The following is a 15,547-nucleotide window of genomic DNA, read 5'->3' on the forward strand; positions in this document are numbered from 1 at the left end:
AACCCTGGCGTGCCTCTTAGCAAGCACAGGCCCTACCCTGTACCCTGGCGTGCCCTCTAGCACGCACAGGCCCTAGCCTGAACCCTGACCTGTCCTCTAGCACACACAGGCCCTAGCCTGAACCCTGGCGTGCCTCCTAGCATGTGCCTTGCCTTGCACCCTGCCTTGGACCCTGGTGTGCCCCCTTGCATGCACTCTGCCTTGATCCCTGCCCTGGACCCTGGTGTGTCTCCTAGCATGCATCCTGCCTTGAACCCTGCCTTGGACCTTGGTGTGTCTCCTAACATGCACCATGTCTTGAACTCTGGCGTGCCTCCTCGCCTGAACCCTGGCTTGCTTGCTGGATGCCCAGAGCCTGACGATTGCTGCCAGAGGTCCGGAGCCTGATGACTGCGGCCTGATGTCCTGAGCTGATGTCGGCAGCCTGATGTCTGGACCCTGTCAATCGTTGCCAGATGTCCGGAGTCCGATGCCATCTAGCCCTTGCCAGAACCCTGGCATGCCACCTAGCACGTATCATGCCTTAGACCTTTGCGTGCCCATGCACGCACCTTGCTATGTATCACTTTGTCCTTGTTATCACGTCCTGAACCTGATTAAACCCTGAGACAACGCTTTATTGAAGAGATCCTGTGACCACGCTTTGTCTTGTCTTGTACCCTGCACGTTCCCTGTTGCCAGACACTAGCATCTTCCTTGAGCCGGCCATCTGGTTCCAGCAGTCATGGTGACTCACCCCCTTGGTCTTGCCCCTGACACTCCCTGTATAGAGGGTGGTTCCTCACAAGGTCAGCTCGCCCTAGGTGGATGGGTGCCACGACCCAGAGGGTCCACTCTAGAAATCGTCTCAGCAGAAGCTGATTCCGTCACACTAACCATGCAAAACTTGTTGGAAATGTCACTTTTGACAAAAACCTTGGTGCTGGTGACCACAGTATCAATTAATTTTTCTTAGATAACAAAAATCATACCCGGAAGGGGAGGGCAAAAGACAATTTTAAGAAGGCCAATTTCCCCAGATTTAAGGCTGCACTTCAGGACATTGACAGCGAGCAGCTACTTACATAATAAATGGCGGTATTTTACATCTACGTATATTGGTCAGACTACAAAACGTATTCCTATAGGCAACAAGTGTAGATGACAAAGATTACACCCCACCTGGTTTACACTTACAGTTAGAAAGGTTATTAATGACAAAAAGATGCACAGTAGAATATATTAATCTGGGCATTAAAAAACGGCAATGAGCCGAATAGAATCTATAAAAAAGTCATCAAATCAACCAAAGCGGAAAACAAATGGTAGGTAATGAAGAAAATGAAAGCGAGAAAAATATGAAGAAATTGTTGAAATATATAAATATAAAAATAACAACGTCCCACAGATGGATCCCTGAAAATTGAAATATTGGATATGGTCACTGAGAATCAAGAGAAGGAAGAATTGCTGAATGGGTTCTTTAGTTCTATATACAGTGCCTTGCAAAAGTATTCTGCTCCCTGGAACTTTTCAACCTTTTCCCACATATCATGCTTCAAACATAAAGATACCAAATGTAATTTTTTGGTGAAGAATCAACAACAAGTGGGACACAGTTGTGAAGTTGAATGAAATTTATTCTTTATTTTACATTTTTGTGGAAAGTCAAAAACTGAAAAGTGGGGCGGGCAATATTATTCAGCCCCTTTACTTTCAGTGCAGCAAACTCACTCCAGAAGGTTCATTGTGGATCTCTGAATGATCCAATGTTGTCCTAAATGACTAATGATGATAAATATAATCCACCTGTGTGTAATCAAGTCTCCGTATAAATGCACCTGCTCTGTGATAGACTCAGGGTTCTGTTTGAAGCACAGAGAGTATCATGAAGACCAAGGAACAGAACAGGCAGGTCCGTGATACTGTTGTGGAGAAGTTTACAGCCGTATTTGGATACAAAATGATTTCCAAATCTTTAAACATCCCAAGGAGCGCTGTGCAAGCGATCATATTGAAATGGAAGGAGTATCATACCACTGCAAATCTACCAAGACCCGGCCGTCCCTCTAAACTTTCATCTCAAACAAGGAGAAGACTGATCAGAGATGCAGCCAAGAGGCCCATGATGACTCTGGATGAACTACAGAGATCTACAGCTGAGGTGGGACAGTCTGTCCATAGGACAACAATCAGTCGTACATGGCACAAATCTGGCCTTTATGGAAGAATGGCAAGAAGAAAGCCATTTCTCAAAAATATCCATAAAAAGTGTCATTTAAAGTTTGCAACAAGCCACCTGGGAGACACACTAAACATGTGGAAGAAGGTGCTCTGGTCAGATGAAACCAAAATCGAACTTATTGGCAACAATGCCAAATGATATGTTTGGCGTAAAGGCAACACAGCTCATCACCCTGAACACACCATCCCCACTGTCAAACATGGTGGTGGCAGCATCATGGTTTGGGTCTGCTTTTTTTCAGCAGGGACAGGGAAGCTGGTTAAAATTGATGGGAAGATGGATGGAGCCAAATACAGGACCATTCTTGAAGAAAACCTGTTGGAGTCTGCAAAAGACCTGAGACTGGGACGGATATTTGTCTTCCAACAAGACAATGATCCCAAACAAAGCAAAATCTACAAGAGAATGGTTCACAAATAAACGTATCCAGGTGTTAGAATGGCCAAGTCAAAGTCCAGACCTGAATCAAATCGAGAATCTGTGGAAAGAGCTGAAAACTGCTGTTCACAAACGATCTCCATCAAACCTCACTAAGCTCGAGCTGTTTGCCAAGGAAGAATGGGCAAGAATTTCAGTCTCTCGATGTACAAAACTGATAGAGACATATCTCAAGCGACTTGCAGCTGTAATCGCAGCAAAAGGTGGCGCAACAAAATATTAAGTTAAAGGTGCCGAATAATATTGCACGCCCCACTTTTCAGTTTTTGAATTTCCACAAAAATTTAAAATAACCAATAAATTTCGTTCAACTTTAATTGTGCCCCACTTGTTGTTGATTCTTCACCAAAAATTTACATTTGGTATCTTTATGGTTGAAGCATGATATGTGGGAAAAGGTTGAAAAGTTCAAGGGAGCGAATACTTTCGCAAGGCACTGTATACTAAGGAGGAGAGAGATCGGCAAATGTACCTGATCCCAGTGCCCTTAGTATAACATCTGGTATACTCAGTTTGTTAAACATAGATATGGTCAATCGTCCAGTGCCAAGCTACTGGCATGAAACTAAAATGGTGATCATTTTCAAAAAGTTCTCTAGGCCTTACCTGGGTAATTATGGACCAATAAGCTTAACATCCACTGTTATAAAAAGGTTTGAGGGGCTTTAAAGAGATTATATACAGGAGTATTAGTAGCCCATACTGTTTTGCAAAGGACAGAAATTGTCAAACCAAGCTGATTACATTTGAAAAGATGTGTAAAAACTTGGACACAGGGGAGCTGTGGATATTGCATTTTTGGACATTGCAAAGCCATCTCACACACAGACGCCTAATAGGGAAATTAAGGTCTGTAGAATTAGAAAGTAAGTTTTGTAATAGGATCAACACCTGACTCAAACACCGTACCTAGAGAGTTGTGAATGATGGCTACTCTGCCTGATCTCTGGCTGTAAGCGGTGACCCCAAGGTTGAATGCTGGGTCCGCTATTATTCAACAGGACGGGATTAATAGTGTTGTATCTATGGAAGATGTTTGGAAGTTACAAGATGACTTGGACAAAACTTGTGAATGAGATTCCATGTGGAGAAATGTAAAGTTATGCACCTGGACACAAATATGCGGGCATCGTATGTTCTAGGGGGAGTAAAACTAGGAGAGTTGGGTCGCCCTCCCAGGGCCGTGGGGTACTCGGTACCGGGCCGGTGTCAGTGGGATGTGTCACAGCAGCGGTGACCCGGACCGTGGCCCTGGGCGCCCAAGCAATGGGGGGTAATGTAGTTATTGGAATGGAATAGTTCGTGACGCCACCTGTGGTGTTCGGCAAGGGAGGTGTTAAGCCGACGCTGCAAACAGATCTTCCGGGACAGATGGTGTGGTGCAGCAATGATCGTAAAAGCCCTCCACAGGCAGGGCTGTTGTCCCAGGGCAGTGTAGATGTGGGGACACTTTGGTGGTGTAGTGTCCGGTGCAAGGGATGTAGCAGTGTCAGGCAGACGGACGCAGGAAGGAATGGAGGACACCAGAGCATGTAGTTCCAAGGCTTTACTCACAGTCAGTAGTGCCCGCTTCTATGCCATGTCCTCTGGGTCAGGGACCCAGTCAACCTTAGGCAAGATGGAAAGCTCCCCTCCACACTCCGCCAACTTATGTGCCTTGCCTGAACGTCTCCTCTATAGCACCTTGAAGTGTGAAGATCTCCAGTACCGTGGTACGCTGGAGTTCCTCCTGACAGATGTTCCCAAGAAACCTACTTGTACGGCAGACAGCTGTAGCCTGCTTCGGGCACTCCCTTCTCCTGAGTCCCGGCTCTCTATCCAATTGCTGTTGTGCCCCAAGTCTTAGATGGGAGTAGTGCATTTACAGCCAACTACTCCACCAGTGTCTGTGCAGAACCATAAGTGTCCATACAACCTCGGGGACCGGGCCCCGGCCTTGCCCTGAGAACCTATAGGCAGGGTTCCTCTTCTAACCCACGTCCTCTCTGTTCTCTCTACTCCTTCGTTCCGTACTTGTCTTTCTTTTGTTATGGAAGCTTAGGTTTCAGTTCTACATCTTTCTCCTTTTCCTTTCCCGTGCCAGCTGGCTCAGATCACTGAGGCAGCTGCAGCACTCCTTCCTCCATCCCTTCTTCCAGGGATCCTCACTCCTGTCTGAGTGACTTCCTACCCGACTGACCTTCTGTCAGACTGAACCTCTCATCCTACACTTTCCCACTCATTTATGTATCTTAACTCCACCCACCTCCCAGCACGTCCAGTGTTCCAAGCAGGGAACCACCAAAGGTGCTCTGCTACCCTCTGAGAAAGGAGCCGCATTGTGGTTGTGCAGAACTACCCTGTTGCGTGGGGTGCGAGTGTTGGAGCGTGGAAAGGAGTTCCCAACCTACCTGGGTGGTGGGGTACCACACCCAAAAAGAGAGAGCAAGGTGCAGTACCTCTGTGGCGACTGAGCCTCAGGGGCGCCACAGAGTTACTTGCAGAGAAGGATCAGGGTGTACTTGTAGATCATAAACTAAATAACATCATACAATGTCAATCAGCAGCTTCTAAGGCCAGCAGGATATTGTTGTGCATTAAAAGAGGTATGGACTCATGGGACAGGGACATAATACTATCACTTCATAAAGTATTGGTACAACCTCATCTGGAATATGCAGTTCAGTTCTGGGGAACAGTTCTCTGCAAGATTTCTAAAATTTAACATGGACAAAACAGAATTCATAATCTTTTCCCCATCTCACTCAACACCTCCAACGGATCTATCCATCAATATCAGTGGCTGCTCAATCTCCCCAGTCCTGCAAGCTCGCTGCCTCGAGGTAACCCCTGATTCTGCTTTCTCCTTCAAAACACATATCCAAGCTCTTTTTACCTCCTGCCGACTCCAACTCAGAAATATTTCCCAAATCTGCACATTCCTAAATCAAGAATCTGCAAAACACTAGTGCACACCCTCATCATCTCCCGCCTAGACTACTGCAACCTCCTGCTCTGTGGCCTCCCCTATAACACTCTCGCACTCCTCCCATCTATCCTAAACTTCACTGCCCGACTAATCCACCTGTCCCCCGTTATTCCCCGGCCTCTCCTCTTTGTCAAACCCCTTCACGAGCTCCCCATTGCCCATAGACTCCAGTTCAAAAATCCCTAACTATGGCATACAAATCCATCCACAACCTGTCTCTTCCATGCATTTGTGACCTAGTTTCCTTGTACTTACCTGCACACAACCTCCGATCCTCACAAGATCTCCTTCTCTACTCCCTTCTTATTTCCTCTTCCCACAATCGCATACAAGAGTTTTCCCGTGCATCACCCTACTCTGGAACTCTCTGCCACAACTTATCAGACTCTCTCCTACCATGGAAACCTTCAAAAGGAACCTGAAGACCTACCTCTTCCGACAAGTCTACAACCTGCAATAACCACCGATCCACCAAACCACTGTACGACTAGCTCTACTCTCACCAACTGTGTCCTCATCCATCCCTTGTAGATTGTCTGACCTCATTGGCAGGGTCCTCTCTCCTCTTGGACCAGTCGGTGACTTGTTTTGTTGAAGATTATTGTAGTTGTTTATTGTTATGTATACCCCTCCTCACTTGTAAGGCACCATGGAATAAATGGCGCTATAATAATAAATAATAATAATAGAAAGGATGTCTTGCAGTTAGAAAAAGTATAAAGAGCTACAAAACTGGTAAGAGACATGGAGGATCTTGGTTATGAGGAAAGATTAAATAAGTTACATTTATTTAGTCTTGGAGAGATGTCTAAGGGGAGAAAATTAATTGTAAGAGTACATAAATGAAAATGACCCATACAAAAAGTACGGTATGCTCAAAAGCTCTTCCCTGTAAAACTCCATTATTAGACAGAGGAACACTCCCTCCAACTGCAGTAAGAAAGGTTCAATGTCCAGAGAAGACAAGGCTTCTTTACCATGAGAACTATTAATCTGTTGAATAATTGCTCTTAGGAGCTGGTCACATTGAGAAAAATAAATTCCTACATTCTGGTGCATGCTTTATGAAGCTCAGCACCAGCATCACCACCCGGCGCACCCGGGCAAGCATCGGGGCCCTGAGCAAGCGGGGGGGGCCACTCGCTGTCTGAAACATCGGCACGATATGGAACCCAGTGCCAGCCCCCACGAGTGGGCCCCCCTGCTTGCTCAGGGCCCCGATACTTGAACTATTCACCTCTTCCTGTTCTTGGAGCATTACATGGGGCACATTCTGTATGAAGCATTATATGGGGGTCATTTTATATGGAGCATTATATGGGGCCCATTCTGTATGGAGCATTATATGGGGCCTGTTATATATGGAGCATATGGGGCATTTTGTATGGAGCAATATATGAGGCCCATTCTATATAAAGCAATATATGGGGCTCATTCTGTATGGAACAATATATGGGGCTCATTCTGTATGGAGCAATATATGGGTCCCATGCTCTGTGGAGGAATATATGGAGCTCATTCTGTATGGAGAATTATATGGGACCCATTATGTACGGAGCATTATATGGGGCCCATTCTGTATAGAGTTTTATATGAGGCATTGTGACTATTATACTGTATGGACCATTATAAGGGGCCCATTATTCTGTATGGAGCATTATATGGGGCTCATTATACTGTATGGAGTAATATATGGGGCCCATTATTCTGTATAGAGCATTGTATGGGTCCCATTCTGTATGGACAATTATATGGGACCCATTATTCTGTTTGGCGCATTATATGGGACCCATTATTCTGTATGGAGCACTATATGGGGATCATTGTACTGTTTGGAGCAATATATGGGGTCCATTATACTGTATGAAGGACTATATAGGTGGAAATTGACTTTTGTAAAGGGTACACTGCTGGATATTTATCAATATCCAGTTTACCTCCCATACTACAGGTACTGAAACCCTGAAACTTGTGGACCCTCGATCACCTGAATCCCCTCTGCTGTATGGTATTGTAGAATTTACAATATATATCACTCATGTAATAAAAGAAGTGAAATCTTTGGCACTGTACTATACATATATTTCTCTGACGTATCTATGCATCATGAATTATGGTGTCATGGTTGGAACAGGGTTCTTGCCCTGCACTCACAGGGTTAAGTGTTTGTGGCCTCTTTCTGGATCTGGGAGGGGTATTTATACTCACTCTTTACCAGGGTTCTCTGTCAGCTATACTGTTGTTCTGGTGTGTCTGACCCCTGGTGTACGTGTATTCTGCGTTGCTTGTTTGCTTCCCGTGTATGACCTGGTCTGTTCTCTCACTCTGTACTCCATCTCTCTTTTTGGTACCATTGTCTTTTCCGGTTCTGATCTCCTGGCTTGGTTATCGTTACTCTGTTACAGTTTGTCCTTATTGTACCGTCTAATGCATGCTATGGTTTTCTGATCTATTGCTACGTCCTGACTATCCATTCTGTCTAACCCTTTGGTACTGTATTGCTATCTTGTGCTTTGACCCTGGCTTCATCTGGTTTCTGTCTCTGTCTATGCCCCTTGGTAACATTGTCTTGTAGTTACCTTTCTAGGAGTTTCCCTGCAGCTCCTAGCTCTGTGGAGCTTAGGCCACACCCCCAGCAGTCATGTGCTTCAGGTCCTGATACTCTGAAGCATGCATCATCACCACTGCTGCCCTGCTCCACAGGTATCTTTGAGCACTGTTTTTGTACTCAGGACACCCGCACTGGCTCAGTGATCCAGTGCAGTGCACGGCTCCTGACATTTGGTATGTGCTAAAGGGGCTCATTGAGACTCTTTTTGCCCAGGGCCCATGAAAACCTGGAGCCGGGCCTGATGAAGCTGGATGTATTTGCTCTGGCCACAAAATCTCTGTGAACTGTTATGGCAGACATGAAGGTTATTAGCCAGATTGCTCAGAAAGAGATGTTCCTATGAAGAGGACCATTCAAAATCTAGTATTTTCAGATGATTTTTGGCCTAACTGCCAACTTTTTATGGTTTGCCTCTGGTAAATATATATGCTAACTAAACATTTTTTACCATAACCATACCTCTATTCAAGTATAGAACAATTTACTTCCCATTCTTCACCCCTTCATATCCTGTTCCCCAGATGCCAAGGAACAAGAAACACTTAAATCTTGAAGTTCTTTGGGGGTTCCGAGAGATTTGTTGACTCTTCCATGAGTGTAGAATGTCTCTCCGTTTTTTCTTTCACATTAAGGGAGAGTTGGTAAGTAAGCTTTCTGGATTTAAATAGGACCTGTCACTAGGTCAAATATGGTCAGCTTTTGCTCTTATTTTACTCCCTTTGCTCTCCTAAATATTCTGGGTTTGTTTTTTTTTAAATCCATCTGATGGTTCTAGATATATGGGCATTTTTATTTAGTGGTAATTTTTATGGTCATTATGAAAGGGGCGTGGCTCACATAGTAATGATGCAGAGTAGCATAAAGATACGCCCTAGAGGATCCTGTGAGCCATTCCCCCACTCTATAGACCAAGAATTAACACTAAATAAAAAGTTCCATTGCCTTTGTATCCGTATAAGGGATTTACAAAAAAATAAATACAACCTCAAGGAGCAGCAAGAATAGAATAAAAATCTGGCTACTTTTGACGCGGTAACAAGTCCTCTTTAAGAGGTGCATGGAGGATGATTGCTCTTGGGTTGTTAATATTCACATTTTCCTCAGACCGCAGTGCGTTTATCCGTTCATTCATCAGCCCTCATCCACTATTCAGAGATAGTTACTAATTTTAGTAGCTATACGAGCCTCAAATTCCAAGAGTAAGAAAATAATGAGAACATCTGGCCTCTAGAGTGATACAAGGGAATATATAATCAGCAACTTTACAGGAACTCGGTCGAAAAAAATTACCAGACACAAAGCTCTAAATTGTATTATACAGAAACGTCGTCACCCACCCTCGTGGCAGCTTCTGCTGAGCAAAACACGGATGTCGTGATGGATAGAAATTTTAATTGCAGATAACCACGAGCTGATGGCAGCATGATCCAGACTGTTTTATTGTCGGCAGATTCTGTCAGACAAAATTGCTTTTTGTACCTTTCAGATTGCTGTGACGAGGGACGAGGCGCGTACAACTCCTGACAGCGCATGGGCCCTGGTGGGTATTGTACACGGGGAAACAGATTTATATTCTAATTAATTATTTAAGAATTCATATTCAAAAGTAAGCAGTGTCCAAAATGTATTACACTGATAGCGTGCTCCTCGCCTGCAGCAAAGCTATTTGCTACGATATTCTCATTTATTTGTGCAATTTGCTCGGACCTTCACTATACATATTAAATGAACCTCCCTCACGTTATAAAACTCTGGCTCGTGACTTTACATTATTTGTTTTCACAGCAAGTTGGCGAAATTTGCGTCTAGGAGTATTTAAAGAGATGGGAAAAGAAATTAAATAGAAATGCGCTGTCTCAAATCAGCAAAAGTGAAAATTTGAGCCTTATGGTAGAATTTTGAAAAAGTAACTGAACAGAAATTGTGAAAACTTCTTTTAGGGGAGTTATGAACCAATTAGTCTTCAAATAGGAATGGCAAGTGCCTCTCATTAACCGAGCTCTGCATATGCCTCTGATAGTAGTTTACAATAATACACTAAAATAAACTACAGGTTTTACTGGAATAGCACAATCTGTGTCATGACGGCGTCCGCTGCGCCTATCATGACAGCGGCTGCCGTGCCCGCCTCGCGCTGCTCCGCTGTCCTGCTGGTCGGGGGTCCGGGCGTCTCTCTCCTTCACTTTTGGCCTTCCGGCCGGCAGCGGATCTGCACATGCGCCCTAGCCCGCAGGCACACGCTCTCCCGCTCCTTTCACCCTGCAGCACCTGACCCGGAAGCACTGGTGCTACAATCAGGTGCTGGCACAGGATATATCAGGTGGCTCCTCCATATTGGAGACGCCTGATTATCGTGTGCACTTTATACATTGGTCCTGGCCGTGATTGTGGGTTTTGCCCACTACTCTCTCTGTTACTTAGCCTGTCCTTGTTCTCCTTAGCCTAGTCCTGTCCTCCTGCTCCGTCCTGATAGTCCTGCCTTCCTGCTCCGTCCTGGTAGTCCAGTCCTCCTGCTCCGTCCTGGTAGTCCTGCCCTCTTGCTCTGTCCTGGTAGTCCAGTCCTCCTGTTCTGTCCTGGTAGTCCTGTCCTCCTGCTCCATCCTGGTAGTCCTGTCCCCCTGCTCCATCCTGGTTGTTCCCTGTCTGTTCCTCCAGTCCAGTCCAAGTGGCTTCTCTGACACCCCTTAAGCCATCCCTCTTGGTGCCAGCTGTCGAGGTATCTGACTCCCTCAGGTTTGCCCCTAACGATCCCTGTACAGGGGTTGGCTCCACCTGGTCCGTTACTCGGGGGAGCTTCTGTGCCGTGACCCAGAGGGTCCAATCTCAGAAGCATGCCACCCCCTAGGCATCACAGCATAATCAGGCCATGGACCCTGCTGGTACCTCAGCCACAACTCAAAAGGAGTTGCTCTTTTTACGGGAAAACCAGACACGAATAATGTCCTTTATGAAATCCATGGACACTCGGCTGTCCGCTTTGCAGACCTCCGACCCAAGGAACACCCCTCTGCTGGCCGGTCTCCAGCAGGAGCTCGCTCAACAATGCGATACCCAGGCCCATATTTTTAGCTACATGGCATCCATGGATGACCGACTACTCTCTCTCCAGTCTTCCACTGCTGCCTCTGTCCCACTTCGTGACCCTGCATCTCACCCTCTGCCACTATTGGGGAAACCACCTAGGTATAGCGGACACCCCAAATTGTGTAGGGTTTTTTTGAACCAGTGCTGCCTTCATTTCGAGCTTCTGCCCCAGCAATACCCCACTGATCAAGCCAAAGTGGCATTTATCGTGTCTGATCTCGAGGGGGAGGCCTTAGCTTGGGTGAACCCTCTGTGGGAGCGGGACAACCCTATTGTATCTAGCAAACAGATTTTACTTGATACCTTCCATAGGGTTTTTGATGTGACTGGGCAGTTAGCTTCCACCACCAAGTCCCTTTTTAACTTTCAACAGGGTACCCTCACGGTAGGACACTACCCTATCCGCTTCCGTACACTGTCCTCTGAGCTGGGGTGGAATAATGAGTCATTGGTAGGGGCCTTTGGCGGGGGCTTTCGGGCAAGATAAAAGATGAGCTCGCTGGCCGGGATACTCCTACTACTTTGGAGGACCTCATATCTCTAGCCACGCGTATTGACTTGCGGTTCCAGGAACGCTCTTGCGAGACAGTTAGAGTGATTAGGCCTTTCAGGCCACACAGGGTTCCTAGTCCACGTCCGACCAGAGTTTCCAGTAGTTCCGCACCTGAGCCAATGTAGGTGGATGGGCTAGAGAAGTCGGAGCAACGTCGGAGAGAAAGGCTTGTGCAGGGCTTGTGCCTCTATTGCGGTGGAGCTTCTCATTTTCTGCGTGTTTGCCCAGAGAGACTGAGAAACTCCTCCACCTAGGCCAGGTAAGAGAGGCCTCCCTAGGTGACTCTGATTCCTCTCTATGCCTAACTATCTCAGCTCTAATTATCCTAGGTCGGGGGCGTAGATCTGTGGAGGCATATGCGGCTGGCAACTTTATTCGTCTCGAAGAAGCGGACAAGTGTCAGATTCCGGTTGTAACCCTGGAAAATCTGTGCCTGATTACTTCAGTGGATGGCAAACTGCTACCAGTGCCCATCACCTTGGTTACTGCGGAGCTGGAGATGCAAATAGGAGCCTTACATTGAGAAAAGATAGCCTTTTATGTCTTGCCCATTTTATCTCACGCACTGTTTCTAGGTCTGCCTTGGCTCAAGTCCACGAACCAGTCCTTGACTGGCATTCGGGGGAAGTTCTTCGCTGGTGTCACTTCTGCCATGAATGTTGTTTACTGTCTGTTACCCGACCCAGTTCTCAGCGAGCATCCGTCGACCTCCCTGGGCTTCCCGTTGCTTATCACTCGTTTGCGGATGTCTTCGATAAAAAGGAGGCGGAGACTCTTCCCCTGCATCGGACCTATGATTGCCCAATCGAGCTAATTCCTGGAGCCACCCCTCCCAGGGGGAGAACCTATCCGCTGTCCCCGGCAGAAACCTCGGCCATGATTGAATACATCCGGGAGAATTTGGCCAAGTGTTTCATTTGAAAATCCTCTTCTCCTGCGGGGGCAGGTTTTTTCTTTGTCCAGAAAAAAAGATGGTTCCCTCCAGCCATGCATCGACTACCGAGGTCTGAATAATATCACGGTCAAGAACAGGTATCCCCTTCCGCTCATCTCTGAGCTTTTTGATCGCCTAAGGGGGGCTCGAATCTTTACCAAATTAGATCTGCGGGGTGCTTATAATTTGGTCCGTATACACGCCGGAGATGAGTGGAAAACCACCTTTAACACACGTGATGGCCATTATGAATATTTGGTCAAGCCCTTTGGACTCTGCAATGCTCCGGCGGTGTTCCAAGAGTTTGTTAACTAAGTCTTCCGGGACCTCCTGTACTCTTGTGTCATGGTATATTTAGATGACATCCTCATCTTCTCTTCCGATCTATCCTCCCATAGGAGAAGTGCTCGACTGGTCCTGCAACGCTTACGGGAGAATCACCTCTATGTGAAAATCGAGAAATGTCTGAGCAAACCTCATTGCCCTTCTTAGGGTATATAATCACAGACTCTGGGTTGAGGATGGATCCTGAGAAATTGTCCGCTGTGCTCAAATGGCCTCGTCCAGTAGGATTTATTTAATCGTATGAACATATATTTTAACATCATATAAGAATAAACAACAAACAATAAACAGTGATTGAAAAGAACTAATCAGAGTCGAATATCAAGGTTTTCTATATATGCAATAACATTGTCTTTTCCAGTGTAGAAATCATTCTTTTCACCAGTATAAGATCTGAGGGGACACTCCTCAACAATGTGCTGAACTGTTTGACGATTGGTTCCAACGTCACAGGCAGGAGAGTTAGATTTTCCCCACTTATGCATAAGATCTGCACAGACAAAAAAAGGTTTGTTCTGATACGATTCAGAGTAACCCAGGTTTTCCTTGGTCGATTGAAGCTTGGTGGTGGATTTTGTAAATGAGGAAACATTTGACGCTCACCATCTACTTCATTGACCCAAAGTTCTCGCTATTTCTCTTCTAAATTGAAATCATGTTCATAGAGGGTAATTGCGGTTCGGATGGGTGGGTGTCTTGATTTCAGTCGCTGTATTTGAACATCTTGGATATTTTGATGTATTGGGAGATTTTCAATATTCAGTACTTTAGTGTATTCTTTAAGTAGGAGCTTTTGTCTTCTCATGTTTGCAGGTGCAATATGGCTCAAGTCAGGTAACCAGTGGATGGGCATAGGTCTGATGCACCAGATATTATGCGCATAGAATTGTTCAGCTTGGTGTCGATTGCATTCACATGACAACTATTCAACCATACTGGAGCACAATATTCTGCGGCAGAGTACACCAAGGCAAGGGTAGACGCTCTCAAGACAGTTGTTGAAGAACCCCAAGAGGATCCATAGAGTTTCTGAATAATATTATTCCGTGCTTTCAGTTTCTGTGCTGTCTTATCCAAGTGAGATTTGAAGGTTACGGTTCTATCAAGGAATACGCCTAAATACTTAAGATTGAAATTATGTTTGACAAGTTGACCGTCAAAATGTACTTTGATTTCAGTCTTAGCACTTGCGTTGTGTAAATGAAAGCAGCATACTTCCGTTTTTGATGGATTGGGCTTTAGCCTCCATTGCTGAAAATACTTTCCCATTACACTAAGATCTTCTGATAGATCTTACTCTGCTTCCACCATTGTTTTGCTCACTGTAGCAAGTGCCCAGTCATTGGCGTAGCCAAATCTCTGTGATACTGTATCTGGAAGGTCAGCTAGGTACAAAAAAAACAAGAGAGGTGCCAGCACTGATCCCTGGGCCAAACCATTGTGTAAGGTTTTCTTACAACTGGTTGAATCACCCATGATAAGTTGAAAGGTTTGATTTGCAATCATATTATTCAAGAGGTACATCATTTTCTTACATGGAATCACCTTCAGAAACTTGTATAGAAGTCCTTCCCTCCACACAGTGTCATATGCAGCAGAAAGATCAATGAACGCCACTGAAACCTTCAGTAGGAGTTAAAGCCATTCAATGGTTCCTAGGCTTCGCAAACTATTATAGGCAATTCGTCCCTCACTTTTCCTCGGTGACCAAGCCTATGATCGCTCTTACCCGGAAGGGAGCAAAACCGAATGACTGGTCTTCGGAGGCCGAGGATGCCTTTCATGCCTTGAAACAGGCCTTTGCGACTGCCCCAGTTCTACACTGGCCAATGGCCAGCAGGCCCTTCATCCATGAGGTGGACACTTCATCCACAGGAGCCGGGACGATACTTTCCCAGAAGACGTCATCAGGGCGCCTGGTTCCTTGTGGATTCTTATCCAAATCGTTCTCTCCTGCAGAATGCAACTACTCGATTGGGGATCGGGAATTGCTAGCTATAAAGATGGCTTTGGAGGAATGGCGATATCTTCTGGAAGGGGCCGTTCACCCTTTTGTAATCTTCTCTGACCACAAGAATCTGGCCTATATCCAGTCAGCTCAGAGACTAAATTCCAGACAAGCCAGATCGTGTCTGTTCTTTTCTCGTTTTGATTTCAAGCTTCACTTCCAACCCGTTAATAATAATACCAAGGCTGATGCACTCTCCAGGTCTCTGCAGTTACCTGAGGCGGAGGAGCTCTCTTTGCACATCATCGATCCTGCCAAGTTCATCACAGTGGCTCCCATGAACCTTGTTCCTCTCCTGACGGGCAAGACCTTCGTCCCTCAAGGAGGAAGAGTGGAGGTGTTACGCTGGGGACACTACTTCAAGATTTCTGGACACGTCGGG

Source organism: Dendrobates tinctorius, unplaced genomic scaffold (genome assembly GCF_039654945.1).
Source record: "Dendrobates tinctorius isolate UK_male_01 unplaced genomic scaffold, ASM3965494v1 ptg000075l, whole genome shotgun sequence".
NCBI lineage: Eukaryota > Metazoa > Chordata > Amphibia > Anura > Dendrobatidae > Dendrobates > Dendrobates tinctorius.